Source organism: Pteronotus mesoamericanus, unplaced genomic scaffold (assembly GCF_021234165.1).
Source record: "Pteronotus mesoamericanus isolate MK-2021 breed Mesoamerican mustached bat unplaced genomic scaffold, CSHL_Meso_final contig_78, whole genome shotgun sequence".
In the NCBI taxonomy this organism is placed as follows: Eukaryota; Metazoa; Chordata; class Mammalia; order Chiroptera; family Mormoopidae; genus Pteronotus; species Pteronotus mesoamericanus.
Genome location: NW_026555258.1, coordinates 30,350,496 through 30,366,401, shown reverse-complemented (window position 1 = coordinate 30,366,401; position 15,906 = coordinate 30,350,496). Strand labels below are relative to the sequence as shown.

General features: G+C 38.0%; 1 protein-coding gene across 1 annotated transcript in view; it reads right to left on the bottom strand.

The window, feature by feature from the left end:
* RNF38 (ring finger protein 38) overlaps positions 1-15,906 on the bottom strand; it is a 121,889-nt gene that overhangs the window by 62,060 nt on the left and 43,923 nt on the right. Inside the window, exon 2 of the mRNA XM_054584651.1 lies at positions 7,986-8,056. The gene's annotated coding sequence lies outside the window, so the exon portion shown is untranslated. The remainder of the gene's footprint in view (positions 1-7,985; positions 8,057-15,906) is intronic.

Below are 15,906 nucleotides of genomic sequence, written 5' to 3'. Positions count from 1 at the left end.
AGAAAATCAAGCTGTATGGAAGTTGGACAAGCAAGGATTTAAGGAAGCTACATTCATCCAGACAGGCAGGAGGGGTGGAGACAGAGAGATGGGCACAAGAGGCATGGAGACACAGTATGGCGTAGAGAGGTGGCAAAACGGGCAGTCCCACATTCAGGTAGGTGGATAAAAATCAGGGATACCTTGGGAATAAGGGATCCCAGCCCCAGGCCAGACCACACAGCCCAGGGTTTTAGCACCAGGAAGATAAATCCCCACAACTTCTGGCTGTGAAAACTAGTGGGGGTTGTGGAGGCAGAAGAAACTGCAGGATTTTCAGGAGACTCCACTTAAGAGGCCCTCACAGACTTAGAACATACGCAGACCCACCCACGTAGACCCACCGCCTCTGGAACTCAGCACCAGGGCAACAGCTGGAAGGGCGCCAGTTGTATACAGGAAGTGGATGAGGTGACTGGGAACAGGGCAAGTGCTGGGCAAACCTCCAGAAGCCAGTCAGTGACACTGTCCCCTCTAAGAATCTGCTCCCCACACAAAGCCACAAAGCAGTGAAATGGATTACCCTGCCCTGTCGATTACCTAAGGCTCTGCTCCACACAATTTATAGGTGCCTTTTCTACAATAGGACACACTACTAAGACAGGGAGTCAAAGCAGCTCTACCTAATACACAGGAACAAACATAGGGAGGCTGCCAAATTGAGAAGACAAAAAAATAAGGCCCAAATGAAAGAACAGGACAAAACCCCTGAAAAAGAACTAAATGAAACAGAGATAACCAATCTATAAGATGCAGCGTTCAAAACACTGGTTATTGGGATGCTCAAAGAACTCATTGAATATGGCAACTGCATAAAAAAGACCCAGGAAGAAATGAAGGTTACATTAAATGAAATAAAGAAAAATCTACAGGAACCAACAGTGGCAGGGATCAAGTCAAGATTCAAATCAACGATCTGGAACATAAGGAAGAAATAAGCATAACCAGAACAGCAAGAAGGAGAAAAACAACAAAAAAACCAAGGATAGTATAAGGAGCCTCTGGGACATCTCCAAATGTAACAACATCCGAATCATAGGGATGCCAGAAAGAGAAGAGCAAGATACTGAAAACTTATTTGAAAAAATAATGAAAGAAAATTTCCCTAATTTGACGAAGGAAATAGACATACAAGCCCAGGAAGCACAGAGTCCCAAACAAGCTGGATTCAAAGAGGGCCACATCAAGACACATCATAATTAAAATGCCAAAGGTTCAAGAGAGAATCTTAAAGCACTTAGTTACCTACAAAGGAGTTCCCATAAGACTGTCAGCTGATTTCTCAAAAGAAACTTTGCAGGCTAGAAGGGACTGGCATGAAGTATTCAAAGTGATGAAAAGCAAAGACCTACCACCTAGATTACTATATCCAGCAAAGCTATCATTTAGAATGGAAGGACAGATAAAATGCTTCCCAGACAAGATAAAGTTAAAGGAGTTCATCACCAAGCCATTATTATATGAAATATTAAAGGGACTTATTTAAGAAAAAGATCAAAACTATGAACATTAAAAGGGCAACAAATTCACAAACTATCAACAATGAAATCTAAAAAACAAACTAAGCAAACATCCAGAACAAGAACAGAATCACAGATATGGAAATCATCTGGAGGGTTATTAGCTGGGAATTAAAAGGGGGAGAATGGGGGAATTAAGGAATTAAAAAGCGTAATTGGCAGGTACGAAATAGATAGCGGGGTGTTAAGAATAGTATATGAAATGGAGAAGCCAAAGATCTTATATGCATGACCCATGGACATGAACTAAGGTGGGGGGTGGGGAATGGGGGTACCAGGCAGAGGGGTGCAAAGGGGGGGAAAATTGGGACAACTATAATAACATAAATAATAAAAAAAATTTTTTTTAAAGAATCAACCAAGGAATACAAAAATAAGTGGGACAACAAATCATGTTTCTCTCTCTCTCTCTCTCAAAAAATAAAAAAAATCAGTAAATAAAACCTATTTTTAAAAAATGGGCAAAGGACTTGAATAGACATTTCTCCAAAGAAGATACATAAATAGACAAAAAACACATGGAAAGATGCTCAAGTTACTAATCAGTATGTGAATGCAAATCAAAACCATGATGAGATATTACCTTGCATCCATTAAGATGGCTACTTTAAAAAAAAACAACAAACAAATGTTGTCGAGGATGTGGAAAAACTGGAATCCTTGTGCAGTTGTTGTGGGAATATAAAATGGTACAGCTGCTATAGGAAAGAGTACAGTGGTTCCTCAAAACATTAAAAACACAAATGATCCAGCAATTCCACTTCTGGGTATATATCACAAAAAATTAAAAGCAGGGTCTCAAAGAGGTATTTGTATATCCATGCTCCTAGCAGCATTATTCAAAATAGCCAGAAGATTAAAAAACAAACAAACAAGTTCATGAATAACTACGTAAAAAAAATGTTATAAACATACAAAGGAATATTATACACCCATAAAAAAAGTATACAGGGGAGTGGATGCTGGGATGAGAGAGGCAATGGGGGAATGGGGACACCTGCAATAGTGTCAACTATAAATATAATAGGGAAGGACATTCTGACACATACTACAACATGGATGGATCTTGGCATCATGACACTAAATAGAATAAGCCAGTCACAAGAAAACACATATTGTATGACTCCACTTATATGAAGTACATAGAGCACTCAGTACCATACAAACAGAAAGTAGAATGGTAGTTGCCAGTGGGTGGGAGGAGAGAAAATGGAAGTTATCGTCTAATGGATATGGAGTTTACGTTTTACAAGATGAAAAGAGTTCTGGAGATTTACTGAACAACAATGTTAATGTACTTAACACTACTGAACTGTAAATGTAAAAATAGTTAAGAAGCCCTGGCTGGTGTGGCTCAGTGGGCTGAGTGTCAGCCAACAAACCCGAAGGTCACAGGTTTGACTCCCAGTCAGGGCACATGCCTGGGTTGTGAGCCAGTTCCCCACTGGTGGCGTCTGAGAGGCAACCGATCAATGTATCTCTTGCACACTGATGTATCATAAGCCTTTATCATCAGGACTAGTAAATTACTGGAAGCGCCATGAAGGTGCAGAGGCTCTGGGAACTTTCAAAACAGGACATGCCATACCGCTATGACTCTGTACCCAAAGATAACATCAAAACAAGTTAAAGCCTATACAAGACCAACTGAAACATCCTGCTGTACAACCAGCCAATCACCTAATCAAAGCTCAAAGCCCCCACCCCTCAGGGCTATCTCAGCATCTAGTCCTTTCCCTCCCTTGAGAAAGTAAAATAAAAACTCTTCTCTCTGCACTTTCTTCTCTATGTGAATTCTTTCACAGCCTGTGTCACTGACCACCCCAACATTTCCCATGAACAGCAGAATAAAATCTAAAGTTCTTTCCCCAGGTTTACCAAGATCCACATGATCTGGCCTGTGCTTGTCTCTCCTCATACCAATTGCACCTTCACCCACCCTGCTTGTGCACATTGGTTTTCTTTCTTTTTTCACAATCTTTCTAGTGTTAGAGCCTTTGCACAGTTGTTTCCTCTCCCTAAAATGTGTTCATTCCTATCATTCATATCTTAGCCTAACTGCCACTTTCCTAAAGGCCTTCCCCAAAACCTAATCTATAGGAGCCAACTACTGAATTATTTGCATAGCACTTGTGAGTATCTTATTATTTACTGGTTTACATACACAGTTTGTTTTCTGCTTCTTCCACCAAAAAAAAAAAAAAAAAAAAAAGAAGCACCAAAAACAAGGATCTTCCTTGTCAGCCTTTTCACCACTGTATCCTGTGACTCAACAGTGCCTGGCACTTAATAAATATTTGTTGAATGAAAAAATGCATAAGAGTTTTTTTAATAAATGATCTAAAGCTTCACAATTAAAGACATTAAATAAATTACCATGGAGCCTTAAGGTGGAGCATTATGCAGCCATTTTAACTGATGTTTCAGGTAGATAAAGTGTGCAGATTATATTTTCCAAGATGGCCATAGTAAATTCTCCTGCCTTTCATTCTCTTTTTATAACATTATGTTGACATTTCTGCACAGGGGTAGGATTGATGTTCCCTCCTCTTAAATTGGCAGGCTTGTGATGCTTTGTGACTTCTGAAGCTAGGTCATAAAAGGTCATACAGTATCTGCCTGACTCTCTTGGGACAGTCACTCTTGGGATCAAGCCACTATGCTGTGAAAAGCCCAAGCTACATATAGGTGGCTCAGGCTGAGAGCCCCAGTTGAAAACCCAGCACCCACCATCAAACACCAGCACCCACCATCAAACATGTGAGTACATATGCCTAGATGACCGCATCTAGCTGAGCACAGAAAACCCCAAACCATGAAAGATACTAAAAGATGTGTTTTTCACCACTAAGTTTTAGGGTAACCAATGACACAAAGAAAATTAGCACAATTTAGTTTTATTTTAACCATGCAGAAGACACAGAGGAAAAACTGAAGGAAAAATGCTATGATAAGACTAATTATCTACTGAAAAATGGTGAGTTTGCTTATGACATAGTCTGTTTGTATGCATTTCCCTGAGTTTCCATAATACACACATGTAACTATATAATTGAGAATATGGGGAGATTTAATGTTTTTTAAAGCACAAGTGGCAAGACAATCAAAGATCCTTAGCTGACTCTTCTTTAACTGATCACGGTAGATTTAGGAATGGCCAATAAGCATACAAAAAGATACTCAGCATCATTAGTGATTAAAGAAATGCAAATTAAAACCACAATGAGATGCCAATTAACACTCATTACAATGGCTATAATTTAAAAGACAATCAAAAATGGTTGGCAAGATGTGTAGAAACTAGAACTCTCATGCATTTTCTGGAATGCAAAATGGTGCAACCACTTTGGAAAAAAGTTTGGCAGTTCTCCAAACATTAAATAAAAATCTATTGTGTGACCAACCAAACAAAAACATGCATGTAAGTATTCATAGCAGCATTATTCATAATAAAGAAAGAGGAAAGCAAATATCCATCAACTCATGAATAGATAAACAAAATGTGTAAGATCCATACAATGAAGTTATTTTTTTACCCATAAAAAGGAATGGAGTACTGATTCATGCTATAACATAGATGAGTCTTGAAATCACCATGTTAGAGAAATCAGTCACAAATGGGCCACATATTGTGTGATTCCATTTATATGAAATGTGCAGAATAGGCAAATCCATAAAGACAGAACAGTGATTACCAGGAGCAGGGGGAGGTGGGGTGGGGGTTGGGGGTCAGTTAAAATTGAGGCCTCTTTTAAGAAAAATCGCCTTTTATTCCAAAATCTGAGAAATGGGCCATGCCTGAAAGTTGAGTGAGGATAAGCAAAGTATCAACATGTGTTTGGACAATGTGTTCAGAACAGCTAAGGAATTATTTTAGCTGACATGTACAGGGATAGAAGATCTGGTCTAGCCCCAGCACTGTAGGGTGACTGCTGAATAGTCATTTCTCCCACGTAGGACTGAATTAGCTGTGCTCTACAATCCCTTGAATTCTGAGAGGGAGAGCAGGAGGGAGGGAGATAGGAAGGCGGGCAGAGGGGAAGAAAGGGAGAAAAGGAGAAAGAGAACACACACATATCCGAGCTGTCTCTATCAGGCAGCAGGTTCATTTTTGTTTTTGCAAAGCCAATACCCACTAGTTATACAAAGAAATGTCAGACCCATGGACAAGGACAAATAGGGTGGGGATTGTCTTTGGGAGCAGGGGTTGGATGGGGCAGGGGAGGCGGGGATGGGGACAACTGTAACTGAACAACAACAAAAAAAAAGCCATGGGGATGTAAAGTACAGTATAGGAAATAGAATAGCCAAAGAACTTATATGCATGACCCATGGACATGAACAACGGTGGGGGGATTGCCTGAGGGAGTGGGAGGTGCTGTGTGGAGGTGGGCAAGGGGGTGGGGGGAAATCAGGACAACTGTAATAGCATAATCAATAAAATATAATTTTTAAAAACGTCAGAAAATATTTTAAGCATGCTCTCCATCACACCACTCTACTCCCCAGAATGATGCCTTATGATCCTATTTAAAGCAATCGCTACAATCCTGGTGGTCCTCATCCCATTTATTCTGCTCTACATTTTTTCAATCCACTATGTTTATTCTAACATACTATATGATTTACTATTACGTTTATTTTATTGCCTGCCTCCACCAGTTCCATTGTACACACATGAAAACAACAGCAATTTTTGTTTAGTATTCTGATGTATTACCTAAGAGCTTAGACACATAGCTGCCAAGCAATAAATATTCTTTACTGACTGAATCAGTTGAGTAAGTTAGAAATATAGTCAAGAGATCCTAATCCATTCTTTCCATTTCCCAAGTATATAACACATGGTAGGCAAGAGAGAGTGAGGAGACTATCTCAAAGTTCTTTCATCTGCTGATTACGTAACAAAATCCCTTAAACTTCTCTTCCCCTTCCCCATGTATTTCCAAAAAAAATCCCATCTTCTAAAAGCACAAAATCAGTCATACAAAGATTCAGAAATTAGGAGGAAAGCCTTTTTAAACTAAAAAAGATCTGGCAAAGGTGGATAGAAACCTCCTCTCCAGACTCTAAACCAGGAGACAGAATTTGGCTTTCCCACCATAAATGATCAAATGGACAGAGACATATTACACTTAGAAGGTAAAAGAAAGCTTAACCCCCAAACATTGTAATATTACTGACCTAAAGTAAAGTGATTTTGCCTTTTCCCTCAATCATCACTCTTTTTTTTTAAAGCTTGTTTCTAAAACCTGTGGTATACTGAAGTATGGAGACACCTACACATAGTGGAGAAGTTTCTTTCAGTGGTTTGCTTTTATTATAAAATAAGTTAAAAGTTAAACCCATGCTTCTGGATTACTGTAATAATAAAAGAGACTCTGGAATGTTAAAAACAGATTACTCTCTTTGTAAACAGAACATAATCTGAGCAAAACTCACAAAGATAGAGAGATCAACATAGAACAAAGAAACCGATTTGGAAAATCCCAATATCAACCAACTTCTTGACTGAGCTCCAACAGGATGAGGGAGGGGAGACCTTGATTAAAACAGCAGAGAAAAAGACCACTTGGACAGGTCTCCCTGGGAAACCACCAAAGGAGTGATACATTCCTGCGTACATGACAAAGGAAATGGGAGGGAGGTCACCAAAAACTGATGGTGGAAAAGACTAAATTCAAGCCCATCCAACATTGGTAGCCAGAGGTTTCAAACACATTAGCATCTACTGAAATGGCTAGGCCGTCCAGGGTGCTGATGAGCACTGGAAAGCCCCCAAAGACCAAGTTTCTTAGAGATAAAAAGAAGAGGAGCAAAACACCAAATAAAACAGAACCACCAAGAGTTTGGACGTGATTTAAAAAAATAAACCAAACAAAGAAACAGTATCAAAAAAACAGGCCCAAAGCAAGGTGGTGTGGTTTTGTTTTTGTTTTTTGTGCATGAATCAAGACAGGTTCCACTCTCAATCCTCAACATTTAAATTGGGCTTTGAAAATAGCCAAAAAAACCAAAAAGAAATATGAAAAGAAATCATAATCTAACACGATCGACTACAAAAATGAACCAAATTGAAATGTTCTAAGATATTTCAAATTGAAAACACACAAATTTCTGAGAAAGTTATCAGCTTTGGCAGCACATGTTCATATGTTAAGATAATCCATTCAGGCTGTGAAAAGACGAAGTACCGTGTGTCGGGGACAGGGATGGGGGTAAGGAAATGGAGAGTCTGCCAAGAGTCTAGCCCATAGCCTATGAATTAGCTAATTTTCTGGAGCACTTTAATCTGACACACAAACCAGCAAGACCCTCTGCATCTCAACACTGTGCTCCCCACACCACTCTCCTGGTCCTAAGCAGTCCCAGCAACGTAAGGGCAGCATGCATTTTCACCACGGTAAACATCAACACAGACCTCACCTTGTCACTGTCATCATGACAAATGTGGTCGTGATGGATGGACTGGCACTGAAAAGAAGCACCAACACTACCTACAAGAGAAAGGGAGGAAAAGTTAAGATGCAATAATTCCTTACATTTAAACTGCTTTCCCTATTAAAAGTGCTTTTAAATCCATTATCCCATCTAATCCTCAACAATACTAGGAAGTAGACAGGAAAGATTATTCATGTAGTTTAATTCAGCAAAACAAAACACAGAGCGGCTAAATTGCACAAAGTAGCAGTCAGTGAAATGGCAAGTCTACAACTAGAACTCTGTTATTCAAACCCCTAATTTGCCACTTTCTACAATACTGAGTGGTTTGCTTTCCAAGTCAGTCCACCTAAATAAGCACAACAGCTTTCAAGAAGGCAAATTTCTTTTTAGGAAAAACGTATGACCCTGTAAACTCTCAGCATATAAATAACACAATATGCAATCACTTGGTTATAAATTGATTTTAGTACTTTAAAACTATACATTTTTGATATACCCAACCATTTGTTAATTTGAAGAACTCTCTGATAACTATTTTATAATAAGTGACATTTGTAACCAATAGGAAAACAAATGATTATTCAATAAATGATTGGAACTGATAAGTCATTTGAAAAAAAATTTTGATTCCTCACACCTCACAGAAAAAATGGTAGCTCAAAGATCTAATGTCTTACTGACAAATTACAGGTTGCTATCCTGTACCCTTCTGAATAAAGTGGTGCCAAATGAAACCTATGATGGTTTTACCAGTCTGAAACCAGTTTTAAAAGAAAATGCAGGCCCAAAAGTATTTTATTATATTTTTTTGAAAATGTAGACTCTTAAAAATAATCTCGGACTAAGAAAAACTTGAAAGAAGATATTAAAACAAGAAGCCCTACGTGGAAAGTCAGCACTCATGACTGTGAACCAAAACCGCTTCTTACATGTGAGAATTTGACCTTGGGTTAATCCCTGTTAACCTGATTAAGACCACATGCCCCCATGTTACTCGGCAGTGTTGCTTATGATAGAAATTACTGAATTAGTACATTGTACCGGATTGGAAGGAAGCAGACACAGTAAAAAACCATGTTTCTGAGCTTCTGTGAGTGTGGTGATGTAATTAGGTATGTCCCTTGCAGGGGATCCTGGAAACTATGCCTAGCCACCATCCAATGTAGATATCATCTCTTTGAACCTGAGCTACAAGAAGAATATTTCAGAAAGTACGAACTGCTACTCAGACTGCTGCAAGGACTCCCACTGTTTTATGAGTTATAGTTTCTGTCCTATACCCTTCTGAATAAAGTGGTGCCAAGTGAGACCTGTGGTGTTTTTACCAGTCTGAATGTGTAAATGTTTAGATGAACCTAAGGACATCCCATTACCATCCCTGTGGACATTATGTTGACAAATACCATATTTTGTAAAATTTATGATGCCATCAATTCAGATGTCCTATTATTCCATATGTAATTGAGAAAGAATGCTACCAACTAACTTTGACACCTTTCTTCTTAATATTAAAAATTTTATACTCATTGAAATTACTTTTTAGAGTTGTTTAAAGATTGATTTTTATCATGTATTATTTTTATACATTCATAAAAAGAAAATGAGAAAATAATTAAATTGGCAGTAGCAGAGAAATGGGAAAATTATTTTTAAAACTACAAAGGATAAAAGCTCCTTACTAGATAGGCTTACCAGTTCATTTCTTTAAATACACAGATACAATAACCTTAGTGACAGTTACTATTCCTAACCTACCCAGTTTAAGTTGCTGTCTCCCAACTCACTTTATATGAGATTATAAAATAAGGATTAAAATAAGAAAAATTAATCTTACTGAAACCCAGGAATAAAAATACTAAATAAAATTGTAGCATAAAAGTGTATATATAGTAAGTATAGTGACAACCTATGTAATAAAGTGTTAACAAAATCGATTCCTGTTTACCTGAGGAAAGCCTGATTCCTTAACCTGAGTCAATAAAAGAAAATTTATCAACGAAGTACAATATTAGAGGGAAAAAAACTATTAAAAAAAAGTTAGATCACATCAAAAGATGCTGAACAAACATCTGTGACCATTTATTATCAATTTCTACTTCTCTGAAGTAACCTTATTAACAAGCTTAACAAGTTTTTGCCACTGGATAACAATTCTGGGAAGGATGAGGCGGCGGGGGCGGGAGGAGGGTATGTGTGGAAGAGGTGCGGGTGCCAGAACAGTGCAATTATGGATAAGAATCATAAAAACCAGAGTTCCCTCTGGTACTGGTATGAGTTAACATCATTAAATATATTCCAAAAACATGATTTGGGAAAAATGATATATAATAATGTCCCCCAGTATTAAAATCTTCTGGGATAGTAGAATGACAAATCAAATTACAGCGTAAACTATTGTGTCAAATTTAGGGTAGATGTGTTTCAAGGACATGTTAATAAAAATTTTATTTTCAGCCTCCTATTAACCCAGTACTACATAATACTAAAGTTATACTGTTGAAAAGAACGTAAGAATTGATGATTATACATAGTCATTAGACCTACCAAAAGGTGCCAAAACAGACATTATTTTACTATTACACAAAACCCTTGTATTTAACCTACCATGCCATGTGGGTTTTTTTTTTTTTTTTAATTGGACACAGTTTAAGAAACATGAAATTGTGCTGGAAACAGTTCACATTATACCATCACATAATGACTGTCGGGGAGAACATTACTTGGGACCATCACCAAAAACTTAAAACTCCACGAGAGCTGGAAAGGTGAAGGGTAACATACATTATTTAGCAACTTAAAAGCCTCTTCTGAAACAGAGTATTAAAAATAAATGAAAAGACATCCACATACAAAAAAAAAAACCAGAAAAGAAAAAGAAATGAATCTAGATACTGACCTTACACCTTTCACAAGAATTAATTCAAAATAGATCATAGGCCTAAATGTAAAAGACAAACCTACACAACTTCTAGAAGATAACAGAAAAATCTAAGCGACCTTGGGTTTGACAATGAGTTTTCAAATATTTTTTTCATTTATTTTTTTTGGTGAGGGGGAGAGGAACATTAATTTGTTGTCCCACTTATTTTATGCATTCATTGGTTGCTTCTTATATGTGACCTGACCTGAGACTGAACCTGTAACCTTGGTGTATCGGGACAACACCCTAACTGAGCTATCCAGCCAGGGCTGACGAGTTTTTAGATGCAACACCAGAAGCATGACCCATAAAAGGAAAAAAAAAAACTGGTAAGAAAGACTTCATTAAAATTTAAAATGCCTGCTCTGTGAAAGACACTCTTAAGAGAATGAAAAGACAAAGTCACAGATCAATAGAAAATATCTGCAAAATGCCTATCTGATAAAGGACTAGTATCTGAAAGCAATCAAAGAACTCTTAAAGCCCAGCGGTAAGAAAACATACAACCCAATGTAAATATGAGCAGAGTTTCTCCTTGACATTTGCCCTGAATATCAGAACTCACTCCTTTGCTATTAAGGAAAAAGGACCTTTTGCAGAAGCATCCTACAAGTGATAGAATACACACAAGCACTAGCCTCCCTTCCCAGTGGTCCCTGTCCCATAAGACAAAGGATGTAAACAGCTCAAACTGAATTTCTGAAGAATGAAATAAAGATTTTTAAGGTAGCTTTGGATAAGCTAATTCAGAGAATGAGGTACCCAGCACCAAAAGAAACCTTCTATACTAGAACAAAGGGGCCAATTTTTGAAACTTGAAAGGATCCAGGAGAGAACAGCCCAACATAATACACACATTTTGTACCGCTCACGAGTTTTCTCATTTTTCATGCGCTATCTGTTAGGGACTTTATATGTCAACACACTGTCTTGTCCACATCGAATGAAGCGATCTCACTGGTGGAAACCATGCAGGTCAATCTACGAAAAGCTATATAATTGCAAGAACCCATAAAGCATTGCAGTTACATTGTATTTTGGTCATTTGACCCTGGTGTACGTCTTAGAGATTTCTATGCGGTACGCAATGTGTTAAATGACAGTGTTTACCACAAGTGTTCAGATTTTTTAAAATGTATTTTATAAAGTTACTATTCCTGCTGAAGAACCTAATTCTCTACCCAAGGCATAAAGTTCATGTCTGAATCCTCTTCCCAAATGTTGCCTGATACCTATCAGGGGACAAAAGTGGCAGAATGCTTCCATGCAGACAAGGCCTGTTCTTCCACCCGGTAGCCCATTCAATTGCTTGTTCACATCAGTATTAATTACAGTTCTCACTCTACGTTCTTAACCTGGGACACAAGACTTACATGGGAATAAAACTGTATCTTTATTTTCATTAACATGAAACTGAACTGTAAAAGTTCTCTATTATGAATATAGCAACAAACCACATTAGTATTTTATCATTTACACTTATCACTACTATGGATTTACAGTATTAGGCCCACTGCTAGAATGTTTTATTTAATACATTAAGATGCAAATATATTTTTTAAGGATTTTATTTATTTTTAGAGAGAAGGGAAGGAGAAAGAGAGGGAGAGAAACATCAATGTGTGGTTGCCCCTGATGCACCCCCTACTGGACCTGGCCCACAGCCTAGGCATGTGCCCTGACTGGGAATCGAACTGGTGACCCTTTGGTTTGCAGGCTGGCACTCAATCCACTGAGCCACACCAGCAAGTGCTAAAGATGCAAATATATTTTTTATCATTCCAGTATAATTGGTTTCCCTTGTACTCTCATGTATTTTACTTTAAGCAATTAAAAATGTCCTCCTGGAAAAGGTCCTATAAACTTCATCTGAGTACAAAAGCAGTCCACGATACAGACCAAAAATGGTTATAAACCCACTTTAGCAAGCAGAAGATGCTGGGACCAAAGGAAAAAACTAGATCAGAAGCATTTTAAGGGAAAAGATAGACAAAGTCCTTGGAAGAAAAACTTGCAAAATTGAGGGAAGAGAAAAGAAGTGAGGACTAAAGTCAGGGCACAGAGCCCAAAGCTTATAAAACAAGGAACACAAAGAGGTCACAAGTGAAACAGAACTGCCAAGAATATCAGCTAGTGTCTTGGGGCCACGGGGGCAAAGAAGTGAGGTAAAGCAGAGACACTATTTGTGATGTTCCCAGAGACTATCACACTGCAAAATCCCATAGTCAATCCTGAACCCTCATATTTCTTGACCAAGCGGCAGCATTTGACCCAGGTGACTCCACTCTTCTTGAAACCCTTTTTATCCCCTTGGCCCCAGGGAAATTTCCCACATCACTAACTGCAACTTCTCAGTCCCATTTACTGTATTTTCCCCATATCCCCAATTTCTAAAAGCTGTTATGTCCCAAGGATCAAGCCTCAGACTTCTCTTTTCTGTCTATATTTATTCCTTTAGTGATTCCAACTAGTTCCATGGCTGATGACTCCAAAATGTCTATCTCTAAGCCTGATTCCCCCATCTCCTACTCCAAAGAAATTCATTTTTCTATACACTGTTACCTGATCAGTAACACGTAGATATCTAACCAGAATCTGAAACATAACATGTCCAGAACTGAGCTCTTGATCTCCTCCAAACCTACCCCTCCTCCAGTTTCAGTAAATAGCAGAACTATTTGACCAGCTCCTCCTGCCAAAACCCTTGGTATCATCCTGGACTCCTCTCTTTCACTTACATTCCCCATTTGATGAGTCAGCAAATCCTGTTGGCCTCACTTTCAAAATACGCCTGAAATACAATTACCTAGCATCATCTCCACTGCAAAGACTAACAGACTAATGCAACAGATTCCTAACTGGTATCCTTAGTTCCACTCTTTCCCTGTGAACTTTCCCTAGTTCCTTCCCACTCTGTCCTCCACATTGTAGCATGAATGACCCTTTAAAAAGTTTAGATGGATCATATCACTCCTCGGAAACCCTGGTTTCTGCTCTCACTCAAAATAAAATCCAGAGTCCTTATACCTTGGTCTACAAGGCCTCACATGATTTGGCTATCTTAGACCTTTCTGATTACATCTCCTGACACTTCTGCTTTCCCAAAAGGAAACTGAAACACAGTAAACACACACACAGCAAATTATCACGGCAGTATTTAATAAATTTAAAACACTGCCAAATGATATCCTTAATAGTTCTTTGTATTGCAGGAATATGGCCCCTTAGTGCCAGATCCATCCAAAACTCACATTCCCCTTTGTTGACATGTAGCATAATTTTCTAAATGACATTCTATCAGGGACAGATAAAATATAACTAAGGCTCTCTTGTCCATTGCTATGTAAAAAAAGAAAGTTGTACTGGGTTTGAGAAACATAAACATACAATCTTCTTGTATAAACATCGGCAGAAAAACATTGTTGAGATATACGCATATTCCTTGAACTCTGGGTACAAAAAACAAGCAGCATTAAACCATGCAACTGAACTGGAGATGTGACAAGAGTGTGCACATCTTTAAAGGTGGTTAGCTTGCTGTCATAAAAATGTAGCATTTTGAGCACTGTCAGAATTACTCCTCAATGTGCACTTTTGAGATAGGGGTTATATTATATTAACAATGTGTTAACCTAGAAATATGAAATGGGTCCCTCTGAAGCATTTCCTAGACGCAAAAGCCATCTGCCTGTCACCTCAGAAACAAAGAACTGAGGGTTTAAAAGTAAAGGTTTGAACTACAAAACTGGACAATGGGGAGAGCAATAGCAACAAACCTAAGCACCACATGCTAAGACCTGTTCCACAAGACAGAAGCAGCAGCTCTCACTGGTCAAAGTTTTACCAATTTAAGTATTAAAAACAGCAGCAACAACAACAAAAAGACTGTATCACCCTGGCTGGTGTGGCTCAGTGGATCAAGCATCAGCCTGCAAACTAGAGGGTTGCTGGTTCGATTCCCAGTCAGGGCACATGCCTGAGTTGCGTGCCAGGTCCCTGGGTGTGCGAGGCAACCAATTGATGTGTCTCTCCCTTTCTCCCTCCCTTCCCTTCTAAAAATAAAAATAAAATAAAATAAAATAAAATAAAAAAAAGACTGTAGCAGATATAATGTAGCTCACCAAAACATCATCTGAATGAAAATGAGTCCCTAAGTGTCTCAAAAACGGGTGGAGGGACGTAAAACCTTAACTGTCACTTCTTGAGGTATCTATTAAAACAGCTTCTTTAAAAACTGGTCATTATAACCAAAATAGCAAGCATTTATCCTACTTTTTAGAGTAACCAAATAGCTCTAGTTCTACTTAGTTCTTTATTACAAAAAAAAGAAAAGTTAATAACTGTAGAAGGAATTTCAGAATTAGAAAACATCATTTTGCAAACCCCATAAAACTGATGATTCAGGTAAAGGTAATCAATGAGGTTAAAATCACTAGGTGAGTGGTAATGTTGATTTGTAAACTGCCAAAGTAACATTATACAGGCTACTCACAAGCTTCAAGGAGAACGTAACTACACAATGGAGATCAACTCCCATCACCTTAATCCAATGGACAATCTTAGCATTACTTACAGTGGTCCAGATATGATTTCTAATGTGATCTATTATGAAATTTAGGCATAACCTCTGTTTGGCATTCAAGCAAAAAAACAAATACTTCACTTGGATCTATCAAAGTATTGGATATGATTTCCAGTTTACAGGAAATACGTAAGATAGATGAACAAATGACATCACCAGGAATAAACTCATCCAAAAATTGCTCTGCAGAACAACTGGCTCAAGTTTCCAATAAGTCATTGTTGTTGTTATTATTTTAAATGAAAAAGAAAAGTAGGGACTGTGCTAGATTAAAAGAGATTTAGGGAAAATAATCAGATACAATGTCTTATATAACATTATTGACCAATGTTACCCCAATAAATTTAATTAAATCAGATACAACATACATACCAAAATGTATATTAGTTTAAATAAGTCAC